A 16,281-nucleotide genomic window follows, 5' to 3' on the forward strand; every position below is an offset into this window, starting at 1 on the left:
GAGGAGCAAAGGCTAGGAAGTTTCTCTCAGCATCCATCAATGAGGAAAAGAATGTCATGGTTCATAGACCGCAAGACTAGGATGGGTGGAAAAAGTTACATTTTGCAATTCTTGATCGAAGTAATGGAGGAAAAATAAGGTTGGCCAAAGCTAAGATTTAGATAAGTCTTAACAAATTGGCTCCCTTACTTTTCAAGATGTTGTTTACCAATGAATATAAGCAAGAATTTATCAGTGATGTGTATAGCTTCTATGAAAACATGGTGGAATCATGGGGCAAAAACTCTATCACACATTACATGGTGTGCATTAAGTTAATATTTTAAAATTATATGAATTGTATAAACTATTGAGCATAGTTTTACTCATGTGTGATATGTGTCTTTGTAGCATATCCTTGAGGCACATGGGCCATAGTTTGCATAAAAGGGAAGCATCAGAATTTGGTCCACACAAGGGATGGAAAATTCACATTGGATAGTGCGTGGTGCATACAAAAAAAAAAAGATCATGGTGGAGGGATGAATGGTAGCAATCCAATGATCCAATTGCTATCTTGGTGGTATAGGATTAGAGTAGCGGATGAAGCTAAACTCTCACAAAAGAGAGTAAATGAAAGTGATGATGAATCGGCTGCAGACATAATAGAATCACGTCATGTCACTAAAAGAGTGTGTTATGAAGCCTCAAGTGCCAAAGAAAACCATGCCAAGTGGCTAGAAACAAGGCTTCGAGAAGGCAGCAAATGGGTTCGAAGAGAGCTAAGATAGTAAGATGAACAATGTGTTTTGTGTGAATGCAATTCATAGTTTAAGAGAGAAAGAGAGAGTGTGCATCTATGTGAATGAGTCTTACAACTTAGGGTTATATAAAAGAGGGTTTCACTTTCTATCTTGTTCATTGAGTTCTCACATCTCTTGTATAGGAAAGATGGCTAGGTCTAAGGTAGTTGCAAATAAGCTTCCGCTCAGACCACCATATTGTGTTCAGTCCCTTGGAGCATCTATTAGCTTAAATGCATCCCCTTCTCAACATATTCCACCTTCCTCAAGCGGCCCTGTCAAGGGTTCTCCTCAACATCCCCATGAGAAACGTAAGTGGAAGCCAGGTACAGTGGCCTTGAGAGAAATTAGGAGGTATCAGCACTCTTTTGATCTCATCATTCCGAAGGTGAGCTTCTCGAGACTTGTTCGTGAGATTATGCAAGATCTCTACCGCACAAAAAGCAGGAGGTGGTTTTTGGCACAAGGTCAGGATAGACCTGATCGCTTCACAAAAGAATGTCTTCATGCTCTACAGTGTGCTATAGAGGCCTTTTTAGTTGACTTGATGACTGATACTCAGCGTTGTGCAATACATGCAAACCGCATCACTATAACTTCCAAGGACTTCCAACTTGTAAAAGCAGTGAAGGATGCATTGATTCCAATGGAATGAACTATAAATTAAAATGTTACTATTGTCCTTCGCTCTCAACTTTGACTGTGCATCTTCGCTGTATTTTTAATTCTTACTTTTAATTTTTGTTAGCAAAAATTAGTGAAGTTTCAATAGTCTACGTGGTGCGAAGTTTCTAAGGTCTAGTAGTTGCAATGTTGATTTCTCAATTATCAATCCATCCATAATTTTGGTGTGGGATAATTTTTAAAATATTAAACTATATCAGAATGCGACGAAACTTCACATGCGCACTCGTTAGGTGGCCAAAAGTCGAAATTATTTTTTTTGAAAAAAAAATGTATGCTAACCTGTGGTCCAAAGTCTAGCATCAAGAGTCACTTTTCGATAAATGGTTACAATGGACATTGCATATGAAGCTACATTAACTTGCTTTTTGGGGTTTAAATGGGTTAAAAGTTCATTCTTCTTCTCATTTTCACATCTTGCTTTCTTTGCTTCCTCCATTCTCACATCCCCAACATCTGTCTCTTCTCCGTCTTGCTCTCCTCGAGCTTGCATGGAATGCATCAAGCAAGCATGTCACTATTTCGGCCCTCGGAAGACCTCACGCCAAGGCCCACCACCTGGAGCACAAGGTGGAGCCTCCTGTAGTGCAGCAACAGGTGCTCCCCATAAAGCACAAGGACCACCACACAGAAGAAGAGGAGATGAAAACCAGGCATTGTCGCCTTCGAGAGATAAGGAGAATCCAATGCGAATACGAGCTTCTCATCCCGAAAATTTCTTTTCATAAGGTTGTTTGGGAAGTCATGCAAGACTTAGAGATGAAAGGGATGGAAAGATTTTGGGCACGAGTGCGGAATGGCCCACTAGCAAGAAGGTGGACTACTGTAGCTATGGAGGCCCTACAAACAACTTCATAGGGGTTTCTTATCGACTTGTTTAATGATACACAACTTACGGCCATCCATGTAAAGCGTGCCACAATCACAGATAAAGGCATGAACTTTATCATCCGGCTTCAACATGGCAAGGAGACTCCTCCATAGGTTACGAGATTAATGATACAAGGTTTCGTAATCAGTGTTATAGCACCATAGCATCTTGGAAGGCCAAAATTTTTGTATACTCTGCCACATTGGAATATTTAATTATATATACATAATATATCATGCGATGTGTACTGAATTCAAATAATTGAGTAAGGTTGTTTTGTTTTTTTTCTTGAAACGCACAACTCTTAATTTTTGTTTAACATACGAACGTATCGAAAGTAGTAATACGTACGCATATGAGTTACATTATTACTTATGCACAATCGCAACAAGTGCAGTACGACTTGTTGAATTATGTTAATGTATGCGAATGCGTCAGTCACATACAACACATTATCGTCACATGTACACAATCGCAAGTGCAGTACTATGCATTGAATTATGTTCACGCACGTGAATGTGTCATTCACGTACCACACATTATTGTCACACTTATACGAACCACACATTTATTCAATAAATATTTGTTCATAGGGACAAAGTAAAATATCTTATATTCATCAAGAAAAATATGTGCGATGGCTGCTAGTGATGATAGATACAAAAAGCCGATAGCCAATAAGAACTCTCAATTGTTTCTTGGATTTTTCATCTATGGAGAGGAGGGGCTAGCTTTCGATGAAAATATAAGTTTCTTCTTTGCTTCAAAAATGATGCGCTCCCCCTTTAGCTCTTTCTTTAGGAGAATTGGATCTGACACTTTAGCAAGGTCACCTAATGTAGCAATCATACACATTGCTCCACCACACATTTGGTCAAACAAGTAAAGAAGCTTCGACCACTTGATTAGCACCACCTTCTCCAAGTTAGATGTCACATGTATCACTCGAAAAGGTCATAACTTGGTCAAAGCTCAAATTTTCATAATTATTTCTTGTCCTCTTGGTGAGCACTTCTTATGGAAGACCACCAAGTCTGCAACAAGGTTGCCAATGTATTCCTTTAGAGTTGAATCCTTCTGTCGATCCACATGTTGAGCTCCTACTTGCCTTGATGAAAACTCATCTATATATAGCATGTCCTAAATGACAAAGTTAAATCAAACAATATATTTAGCGACTAACCTAGAGTTATTAGAAAGTGATGAAACTTAACGATAGGGTGTGTCAAGTCCTCCGGAGTCCTTCGGTGAAATCTTGGCAAAATATGATGCATGCAGCTGCCCTGTAACCAAAGTCTGGCATTTGGGGCCACTTTCTAGCACTTGATGATAGGGTGTGTTGGGTCCCCTCGAGTCCACCGATGAAATATTGGCCAAAAATGATACCTCCAAACGCCAAATTTCGGACAGAGGGCAGTTGCTACAGGCATCATTTTTTGCCAAGAACTCCAAGGGACCCGATGGTAGGGCCAGAAAGTGGCTCCAGAAGCCAAACTTTGGATAGAGAGTAGCTACAAGCATCATTTTTTGCCAAGATTTCACTAGTGGGATCCAGGGGACCCAACACACCTACTGTCAAGTTTCATCACATAAAAATATATGGTAGTTAGAAATGTCACCTTCTCCAAATCATCTTGTATCTTCATTTGCTCGTGTGTTAGCGAGGCACCTCTTTGGGTAGAGGGATCTACAAACTCCTTGGTAGGAAGCTGGGGCCTTGATCCAAACAAATCATGTTGTAGTGCTTCAAATTCAGTATCGACACAAGGTAATCTTCTTCAACCGAGGTAATATGCTCATGTGCTGCTATGATGGCACTCACTGTATCTAAGCTTGTGCCATCATATCTTCCAATCTCTGTATCTAAGCTTGTGCCATCATATCTTCCAATCTCTACCATTGTCAGATGCACATCCATGTAATCATAATCAATCAGGTCTTCCATCAAATCCATGACTAGGATGGAAAACAACTCTTCTTCTTTCATTTTCAAGTATTGCAGCACATTTGATAGAAGCAAGTACTGTACACCATCTACTTCAATGGGCGTCAAGGAGGCAAGGTTTGGGTTTGTTGATTTGTGATTGTTTTCAAGAAGATGGCATCATGAGAGCCAATCCTTGCTCTGCCACCACCTGATGTTCCTCTTCAACATTTATGAGCTCTTCAATCGGTTCTTCTCCCATGTATGTGGTAGCAACAACCTGTAGAGTTGTATCTTCATCGCTCTCCTCCTCTAGGGGTATATCCAATGCAAGGAGGTAAATTGCCAATGTGCAATAACACTCCATGAGATCCAAAGGTGATGTACTTGGTGCACTATCCATGGGAACAACGCATACTCTGTGTGAAGGATCCACATGGGCCAGACACCTATTCGCGACTTTTTGGTGATTCTTCCTTGCTTGAAATACCATGAGCTATTCTAGAGGCACCCCAATCATATCGGATCCCTCGATGGAGTATGTGCAGGTAGCAATGGTGCTCACAAAGTCGTAAAACTTGAAGGGGGGATCCAGTGATGAGAGTATGCTTTCAAGGTTGAAGTTCTTAGAGAAAACCTAGAATATATCATCACCTTGGTTGATAAAGGTAGTCTCATGTATCCACTCATCAAGGTGTGCACGAGCATCCATCGTAGCAAGTAGTAGGAGGGATGTGGTGGATATAAAGAGATGAAGAGAGAAAGTGTGAAATGAATCAATGAGACAAGAACTAAACTAGTTTTACCCTAAAAACCTTAAGTTTTAAACTATTAAGGGTTGTTCGCATACGATATTTAGTTGTGGCTTTACTTACATCTTTGTAAAGTTTATATGCATATGTAAATGTGTTGATGTGGAAAGTGTATAACAAGTGTATGATTTTGCATAAATACCATAATTTTTAAATATTACAAGTTTGCAAGCAACAATATTCTAAAATATATGGAGCCACACACTTTCTGCTGGTAATAGTATCCTCCGCTCGACTTCGAATTTTCTTGCCATCTAGTTAAAAATAGAAGCTAACATGTGGATTCTGCATTAACATTGTAATTTCATGCTGCATTATACTCAAGGGCCAATCATCCTCCATTTGCAACACTTGGGGCTCGCAGCCCTCACAAATGACAGTAACATCCATAGCTGCACTTTCACACATATCTTGATCAAGGCACAACTATTTACCCTTGAGCATCCTCCATCTACGATACTTGAACACTAGGCATAAAGTTTGTCGTGTAACAAAGTACTTGTAATTGGAAATGAAAGTTAGCCAATTCATCCCAAAGTAAGATAATAGCCAACTAAGAGAGAAAAATTTTACCTGAAAGCCATATCCCTTGTTGTGACTCGACACTCCACTGTGCCAGGACTGTGAGTTATTTTTTATGTCCAAGTTTTGCCTAGAATTCTTGTTACATAATCCTCTTATGCACTTTTTATGACATACGTGCTTTTGGTACGTCTCAAACCCCTACATTCCTTGAACATGTGTGCAAAAATTGCAATCAGTAGTATGAACCAGCTTAGATGTACATTCTTTGAGCCAATGCTTGACTTCATAGAATTCAACATGTCTGTTGAAATTTTCATGCTACACATGTGCAAAATGTCACTACTACACAATGGCCATTCTATGCTATTGAGATTCGATATGTGCATAGACTCAAGGGTTCCATATTCTCGACCCCCCTTGGGCAATATCTAGAAACAAACAAGATCCTCTGCGAGCTACTTAGTTGTACCCCCCTCAAAGACCAATCTACCAATTTTGAGGTGGTAACACTTAAAAGAACCTGTGAAACTCTCAACATTTTGCCACTCATAGCAATCCGAAGGGTACACTTCTAAAAATACGAGATAAGTTGTTACATAGGTATCATGAAAGTTCTCATTCTCAATGAGTTGCAAATACTTACTATTTGCAATGTTTCGTTGAAAGGGCATAGTGGGCACAATGTGTATTTGTTTTTGCATGAATACATGTTGTACAAACGCCCCTGTTACAAGGTGAGAATCAACTTTCCTTTGTCTGAGAGCTAAAATTTTACCCTTCCAGTGCTTTAATACATCTGCAATTGTAGATGCTTTCACCCTGAAATCTCCCTTCATACTTGGATGCATATGTACCCAAGACGAGTAATGATACGTAGTATCAGTGATCCAATTCCCTTCTTCATCTTGTCTGCTACGTACTTCTATTGAGAGAATGCTTGTTCTTCTCTCGGGCATTATAACCTACACATTAGATGTAAAGAAGTATGTATTAACCCCTAAATAATAAGCATTTTAAGTCTATCTACTAATCACCAATATGCCATACAAATCAACATGGCATTAAGATATGTTTACACTTTTGTAAACAGATTCTTGCCCTCCTGGTGAGCACTTCTTATGGAAAACCACCAAATTTGTAACAAGGTTACCAATATACTCCTTAAGAGCTGAATCCTTGCGTCGGTCCGCATATCAAGATGCAAAGTCATCTATATACAGTATGTCCTGAATGACAAAGTCAAATCAAACAATATATTTAGCGACTAACCTGGAGTTATTAAAAAGCGATGAAACTTGATGATAGGGTGCGTCAGGTCCGCCGGAGTCCACCAATGAAATCTTGGCCAAAAATGATGCCTGCAACTACCATGTCCGAAGTCTGGCGTCTAAGTGGCCCCAGACGCCAAGACAGGGCAGGTCCAGGTCCAAAAAGTGGCCCAGACGCCAGACTTCGGACAGGGCAGCTACAGGCATCATTTTTTGCCAAGATTTCACCGGTGGACTCTGAGGGACTCGACGTACCCTACCATCTAGTTTCATTGCATAAAAATATTTGGTAGTTAGAAATCTCACCTTCTCCAAATCATCTTGTATCTTCATTTCCTCGTGTGTCAGGGAGGCACCTCTTTGGGCAAAGGGATCTACAAACTCCTTGGTAGGAAGCTGGGGCCTTGGTCCGAACAAATCATGCTGTAATGCTTCAAATTCAGCATCGGGCACAAGGTAATCTTCTTCAACCGAGGTTATATGCTCCTGATCGCACTTACAATATCTAAGCTTATGCCATCGTATCTTCCAATCTTTGCCATTGTTGGATGCACATCCGTGTAATCATAATCGATCAGGTCTTCCATTGAATCCCTAACTAAGGTAGAAAACAACTCTTCTTCCTTCATTTCCAAGCATTGCAGTACATCTGATAGAAGTAAGTATTATACACCATCTACTTCAATGGGTGTCAAGGAGGCAAGGTTGGGTTGTCAACTTGTGGCTGTTCTAAAGAAGATGGCACCATGAGAGCCAACCCTTGCTCTGTCACCACTCGATGTTCCTCTTCAACATTTATGAGCTCTTCAATCAGTTATTCTCCCGTGTATGTGATGGAAATAACCTGTGGCGTTGTATCTTCATCGCTCTCCTCCTGTAGGGGTGTATCCAATGCAAGAAGGTAAATTGCCAATGCACAATCACACTCCACGAGATCCAAAGATGATGAACCTGGTGCACTTCCCATGGGAATAGTGCATACTCTATGCGAAGGATCCACATGGGCCAAACACCTACTCATCACTTTTTGGTGATTCTTCCCTGCCTAAAATACCATGAGCTATTCCAAAGGCACCTAAGTCATGTCGGATCCCTTGATGGAGTATGTGCATGTAGCAATGGTACTCACAAAGTCTTCCAAAACCTGAAGGGGGGGATCCAGCGATGAGAGCACGCTTTCAAGGTTGAAGTTCTTAGAGAAAACCTGGAATATCTCGTCACCCTAGTTGGCAAAGATAGTCTCGTGGATCCACTCATCAAAGTGTGCGCAAGCATCCATCATAGTAGGTAGGAGGGATGTGGTGGATATAAAGAGATGAAGAGAGAAAGTGTGAAATGAAACAATGAAACAAGAACTAAACTAGTTCTACCTTAGAAACCTTAATTTTTAAACCATTAAGGGTTGTTCGCATACAATATTTAGTTATGGCTGTACTTACATCTTTGTAAAGTTGACATGCATATGTAAATGTGTTGATGTGAAAAGTGTATAACAAGTGTATAATTTTACATAAATACCATAATTTTTGAATATTGCAAGTTTGTAAGCGACAATATTCTATTGGCAAAAAAAAATCCAAAAATTTACAAGTGTTGGATATTACAACTTGTGGTGTTGGGATTTTTAGGAAGACTCTACAATTTCTAAAATATGTGGAGCCACACACTTTCCCCAGGTAACAGTATCCTCAGCTCGGCTTCGAATTTTCCTACCATCTAGTTTAAAATAGAAGCTAACATGTGGATTCTGCATTAACATTGTAATTCCCTGCCGCATTATACTTAAGGGCCAATCATCCTCCATTTGCAACACTTGGGGCTCGGGGCCCTCACAAATGATAGTAACATCCACAATTGCACTTTAACGCATTTCTTGATCAAGGCACAACCATTTATCCTTGAGCATCCTCCATCTACGATACTTGAACACTAGGCATAAAGTTTGTTGTGCAATAAAGTACCTATAATTGGAAAGAAAAGTTAGCCAATTCATCCCAAAGTAAGATAATAGTCATCTAAGAGAGAAATTTTTTACCTGAAAGCCATGTCTCTTGTTGTGACTCGACACTCCACTGTGTCAGGACTGTGAGTTATTTTTTATGTCCAAGTTTTGCCTAGAATCCTTGTTACATAGTCCTTTGATGTATTTTTTATGACGTACGTAATTTTGGTGCGTCTCAAACCCCTACATTCCTTGAACATGTGTGCAAAAATTGCAATCAGTAGTATGAACAAGCTTAGATGTACATTCTTTGAGCCAATGCTTAACTTCATAGAATTCAATATGTCTGCTGAAATTTTCGTGCTACACATGTGCAAAATGTCACTACTACACAATGGCCATTCTATGCTATTGAGATTCGATATGTGCATATACTCAAGGCTTCCATATTCTCGACTCCCCTTGGGTAATATGTACTTGGAGTCATAGAAAAAAACAAGGTCCTCTGCGAATTGCCTAGCTGTACGCCCCTCAAAGAGCAATCTACCAATTTCGAGGTGGTAACACTTAAAAGAACCAGTGAAACTCTCAACATTTTGCCACTCACAGCAATTTGAAGGGTAACACTTAAAAGAACCAGTGAAACTCTCAACGTTTTGCCACTCACAGCAATCCAAAGGGTATACTTCTGTAAATACAAGACAAGTTGTTACATAGGTACTATCATGAAAGTTCTCATTCTCAATGAGTTGCAAATACTTACTGTTTGCAATGTTTCGTTGAAAGGGCATAGTGGGCGTAATGTGTATTTGTTTTTGCATGAATACATGTTGTATAAACGCCTCTGTTACAATGTGAGAATCAACTTTCCTTTGTCTGAGAGCTAAAATTTTACCCTTCCAGTGTTTTAATACATCTGAAATTGCAGATGCTTTCACCCTGAAAGCTCCCTTCATACTTGGACACATATGTACCCAATACGAGCAATGATACGTATCAATGATCCAATTCCCTTCTTTATATTTTCCTGTTATGTACTTCTATCGAGAGAATGCTTGTTCTTCTCTCAAGCATTATAACCTACGCATTAGATGTAAAGAAATATGTACTAACCCCTAGATAATAAGCATTTAAAGTCTGTCCAGTAATCACCAATATGCCATACAATTCAACATGGCATTAAGAGATGTTTACAATTTTGTAAATAGACATAAACATCGATATCGAAACGCATGTGGATATATACATAAACACAAAGTATATATTTAATTTCAAGACATCACTTTAATCATACCATTTACATGAAATATAATGAAAAGAATAGCACAAGAATACTCAGAGAATTTTGCCAAAATAAATTTTATTATAATGAAGAGGAGTCTGATTTGACTCAATACATTGTATGAAATGTGGGTATTATAGAGTAGTTGTTACAAGGATAGTGGCCACATGGCATGCAAATCTTAATAGGCAAATTGGATTGACACCTGAGATATTCTAAGACTCAACACATTGTGTGTTATATGGATGATATGATACAAGAGTTTCATGGATCATTGCCAATTGGCATGGAGATCCAACTGGACACATAGGACCAATAAAGCAGAAGATTTTTGAACCATCAACTTCCAGGAGATCCATATCATCCAATACAAAGGAATCACTCACCACGTCAAAATAGTTGATGGAGAATTATATGCTTCACCTAAACCTTGTACAATACCTGCATGTACAAAAAAACACTTGCATGAATCCCTTTTAACAAAAATACTTGCATGAATCCCTTTTAGCAAAAAATATCTAGATAACTGCATGAATAGAAGCAATACAAAACATGGCCAATTTACTTATAAGCTGATTTGCTAAAGATATGATTGAATCATTGCTAATCAAAACCCATTGCAAATGATGGACATAAGAAAACATCAATCCCATCAAATATAAAAGTCACTAATTAAATGAATAAATTTTGGCACCACAAAATATGGTAGATTTACTTGTAAATTGAGCTACAGAATCTTTGCTCTACCTTGTGTTAAGTGCTACAACAACAATTGATCCTTAAGTTAGAACTAGTATCAAACCCTATTGTAAATATAGTAGAAAAGGGATAATGCGAAGAGGAAGAAAGAGAGAGTTTGTGTGAGTACGCGGGAGAGAAAGAAATGAGCACCTATCCAATCTTGCCCAAATTGATCTCTCCAAAAGATAATTTTGCAAGACTTAGTATTTATATGAAGGTATACTGAAAAAATAGTAGAAAAGAGAAAACATACACAGAGAAAGAGAGAGGGAGAGAGAGATAAGCACTTATGCAATGTCACCCAAAATGATCTCTACAACAAAACAACAACAAGAGTTAGAACTAACATTGTGTTGTATTGAAAAGATATCAGCAAAAAAAAAAACCAAACAGAGAGAGATTAACACCTTTGCCTCTTGCTCCAAATAAACTCTGTAAGAAAACAACAATTAGAACCAACATCAAATTCTATTGAAAACACAATATAAAAGAGAAACAACATATAGAGAGGGGGGAAAGAAAGGAGAGAGAGACGAGCACCTCTGTCTCCTGCCCCAAACAACGTCTACAACAAAACAACAACAGTAAGAAACGACATCAAACCTTATTGAAAAAATAGCAAACAAGAGAAAATGCAAAGAGAGATGGGCATCTGTGTTTTGCCCAAAATCTAGAGCTGCATGGAGAAGAAAGTGCAGAGGTAAGCAGAATGCTCAAAACCCTAATTACTCTCAGCAGGGAGCTTCAATGGAGACGAAAATTCACGAGTGTAGAGAAGAGAGGGAAAGTGGTATGTTGCTCAACTTTGGGGTCAAACTGATTTCGTGAGAGGAAAAAAAATCAAAATTAAAAATTCTCCAAAAAAAGGGGGGAAATATGAGATGAGAGAAACTCAAATTTTGTGTACTATTCATTCTCCCTTTTTTTAATCCCCCACTACCCCTTTTTTTAATAGAAAACCCAAGATTTGGAGAGAGAAGATTCACCCTCCATGGATGCCAACATCTAGCTTTCCTATTGGACAATCCAAAAGGCCCACATCTTAAACTATATTATTTTTAAGGGCCCATTTGTGAGTATATTTTTTTTCATAATGACAACCTTTGGGATAGCACAAACAAGGCATGGAAATCACTACTAGCCCTTAAAATGGAGTTCAGACTTAAGAATCAAGATCCCGATATAGTCGTTAGCAGAATTAATGTATGGGAAACTTCTAATGTTGATTGGATGATTAGCAACCTGTAGGTAAAAGTTGAAAACATCCATTGGAAAGAAAGACTACGGCTTCTCCCCCTCCTGCCCCTCCGACGGATGGAAAAGTTGGTAAGCTCAACAAAAGGTGGAACATACAATTGTTAGATGCACAGTGGTACTACAAATTTGAATAGGCATGGTCGGTCTCCCTCCCCCCTAAACAATCAATTCTATTATGGACTATCCTTCACCACGCAGTGTGGACGAATGAAAAAATAGCCAAAATGGGTAAAGGGAATGGACTATGCCCCAAGTGTGGTCACCGATCAGAGTCCATTCCCCACTTATTTATCTTATGTCCAGCTAACCAAGAATGTTTACAAGAACTACACAGGCTACTCTTCCATCTTCACCCTTCCTTGTTCTCATGAAAATGAATTCTTCTTGGTCAAGCTAACCATCTCCCCCCAGTAATTTGGACGGTCCTAAGAGGGGCTTATCTATGGGCCATTTGGACCTCCAGAAACGATTGCGTTTTTAAGAGAAAGTGTTCAAAGCCTAAACCCTTATTTATTTCCCTTGTATGGTGGCAGGTGGCAAACATGAAGACAGTCATCTGCAGGGACGAAGCAAGGAAGTTGATGCAAAGAAATAATACTTCAATGGGGAAGGAGAGGAAGAATGCAATGCTGGCTAAAGAAAAGGAAGCTGTCGAGGTACTCCTATCCTTAAAGGAAGCCATCTTCGATGCCCGCCCATACCTAGTCTCGAACCCATAGAGGGCCTCGACCCACGTCAGTCGAACCTAGGCTGCATGGAGGCAAGGCCAAGTATCGATCCCTCCCCATCTTCTAGTGGACACAAGATATCCGCTCACCTTTGGATCATATGCTCCTGAAGGTGCCTATATGTGTCTTAACCAGCAACCCAGTATATAGAGATACTTTTGTAGTTGGTGCTAACCATGTAATTGTCCCAATAGTCTCTATCACTAAGCACCGCTCTGGGCGGTTCGCTCCGGGAGCGCTACAAGGCTGATTATTCACCATTGTATAAACCTCTTCACATAATTCAATTCACTGTTTTTCCAATAAAGAAAGTTGAATAAGGACGATGTGACCAGAATCTCTTTTTTAATTATCAGGATTCAGGTGACAGATGCTAGGCCTTCGGTAAGTGCGGGCATTTGTTTATTTAGTATACATACGCACTATTTTCGGGTAGGAAAAAGGCTGGGAAGTTCGTAAGAGTACGTGAGTGTATAAATGCTTGTAGGGCCAACTCGACACGACAATACGAGGACGAACGGGGGGCTGTTGGCTCTTTATTGGTCTACGGCATTGCGAATCCAAAACGCTCGTCAGTCTTGAGAGAACGGACGTCCATATGGACGCCCGAGTCCCGAGGCGCAGCACTAATGTTGGGATTAGTGTGGAATTTGGAATGCATCACGTGGGCTAATTTGGAGAGGCGGGCAAAGGAATCTGGGCCGGTGGGTCGGGGGGGGTAATCGTACCCCGTCCCAGTTCCAGATGGATGTTAACTTGATGCGCTTTTCCCAGCCAAACGGTGGTGCGGTACCACCACCACATGCAAATCTTCTTTGGCCGCACTACAAAAATAACGCAAAGACTGCTTCACGAGTCCCTCTCGCCCAGCCTCCAGGCCCCTGCAAGCATTAGGCATCTTTTCCGAGAATTCCGCGACTCCCCAACCAAGGAGAAAGGCCCCGGCCCCCAAAACTTATGCTGGATAACAAGAGAGGTTTGCTATTCAAGAAAGAATGAGGGTTATTTTGAAGAGTAATTTTAATGAGGAAAAAGGAGAAGGTGAGTCTTTGAAAAGTTAATACACTCACTCACTCTCTCTCTCTCTCTCTCTCTCTCTCTCTCTATATATATATATATATGATGGGTATGCAAGAAATAAAGGGTTTTCTTTTGAAATGTAATATGATGATGAAAAGATTTAAATATGAGCCTTTGAAAAGCTATTTGTGTCCCCCCCCCCGTCTCTTTCTCTCTCTCTCTCTCTAGAGAGAAATGAATTTATTTTCTAATTGAAAATATGAGATAAAATGATATTTTAATAGTTGAACATATGCATGCAATGTGTGTATACTCTAGAAACATCCACAAATACACAATACTATAAAAAGAGATTAGTTTTCATGATGAAATGATATTTTAATGGTTGAACATATATATTCAATGTGTATATGCTCTAAAAACATCCACAAACGCACTATACTATAAAAAAAGATGAGTTTTCATGATGAAATAGTATTTTAATTGTTAAACACATGCATATAATGTGTATATTCTAAAAACACCTACAAATATACATATATGATAAAAATACATATACAACAACATGCATGCACATTTACACATAGTCGCATACATACATATGTGCAAACACATACACTCATGTACACATATATGCACACATGCCTATATACACACATAAACATATAAGTGAGAGAAAAAATGTAGAGAGAGAGAGGGGAGAGAAGGGTGACTAGAAAAAGCTAGGGGGGAGAGAGATAGATAGACAACTATGAAAGGGGGAAGAGAAGAAACACAAAAGAAGAGAGGGAATTGATATAAACTTATGAAACATGGGCATACATATATACATGTATGTACACACATGCAAACATATATATCTGTACAAACATATACCTGTTACAATATAGATATGTAGAGACCACATTAACAGAAACATACATATTAAATCCAGAGATACATATATCTACACACATATATGCATGCATACACATGCATATATATATATACACACACACATGTGCATATACATATGTGCATGTGCACTTACACATATGTGGATACACATGCATACACATACATACATAACATGTAGACATATGTGGTAAAAAATGAAAGACAAGGGATCTGGGAAAAAAAGAAACAAGATGAGAGAAAAATGGTCAAAGGGAGATAGAAGACACACACACTTATGAGACCTCAAAAATGAAAATACATATATTAAAAACACACACACACATGTGTGTGTATGCACACTTTTTTTCCATTCTTCTTATTGTTTTTATGTGTGTGTGTGTGTGTGTGTGTGTGTACATATGTGTGTATAAAGAGAGCGTGTATATGCATATGTGTGTGAGTGAGTGAGTATATGTATGTATGCCCAATCAAAATCACTCCAACTAGAGAGAGTAACCCTCTCGCCATACATGATCCTGTAGGATCAAGTCCCAAAGTAAATAATGAAGAATATGAAAGGCCACTCTCCAATGCTCTTGAGTGGAAGTCTTCAGGAAACAAGACAACAATGCCACAACAAAACAAACATCCGATGGAGTGTAAATAAGCCAAATGAGGGAGCCAATAAGACACTTATAATAGGTGGCATCTATTAAGGGGAGCTCTGACTACCAAAAGCTTGGACTTTGGGTCCATGGGGTAAGAAATAAGTGTATAATCAACCATACCAAACTGTGAGAGAAGTGCGGTAATGTATCTGTGCTGAAAAATAAAAATGGCATGTGCCATGTGATAGATCTCCAAGTTAAGGAAGAAATGTAGGATCCCAAGATCCATCATGTTAGACTCCTATCACAAAATCTCTTGAGTAGGATCAACCTCTTAAGTAGAGCTCCTTGTAATGATAAGATCATCCATATACAAGATGAGCAAAACACATCTATCATCCTCAACCTTGAAGTATAGGTTAGGGTCATAAGCTGATCGATGGAAGCCACTCTAGAGAAAGAATCTATCAATCCTCTAGTACCAAGCATGAGCAACCTACTTTAGGCTATAGAGATCCTTCTACAATTTGTAGGCATGGTCCTCCTTCCCCTACATAAGAAAACCTGGAGGCTGTGAAACATAAATATCTTCCTCGAGGACACCATTTAAGAAGGAATATTTTACATCCATCTAATAAACAAGCCAACAATGGTGAGCTGCAAGAGCCAAGATAACTAAATAGTAGACATCCAAGCTATAGACTCCAAAGTCTCAAAATAGTCCAAACCTGCCCTCTTAGCAAAACCCTTAACTACAAGGTTGGCTTTGTGCTTGTCAAAGGAACCACTTGCAAGGTACTTGGTCTTATAGACCCACTTCACACCTATCACCTTTTGCTTTGGGTGATGCAAAACCACTTCCCAAGTTTGATTACACTCGATACGATCTATAACAAGCGGGATGCACACCGACTAGGGTTTAGACACCCAATCACACTGACCGGGGTATATAAGGTGTAAG

Source organism: Lygodium microphyllum, unplaced genomic scaffold (assembly GCF_053477565.2).
Source record: "Lygodium microphyllum isolate KBCC unplaced genomic scaffold, Lygodium_microphyllum_v1.1.10 scaffold_189, whole genome shotgun sequence".
Classification (NCBI taxonomy): Eukaryota; Viridiplantae; Streptophyta; class Polypodiopsida; order Schizaeales; family Lygodiaceae; genus Lygodium; species Lygodium microphyllum.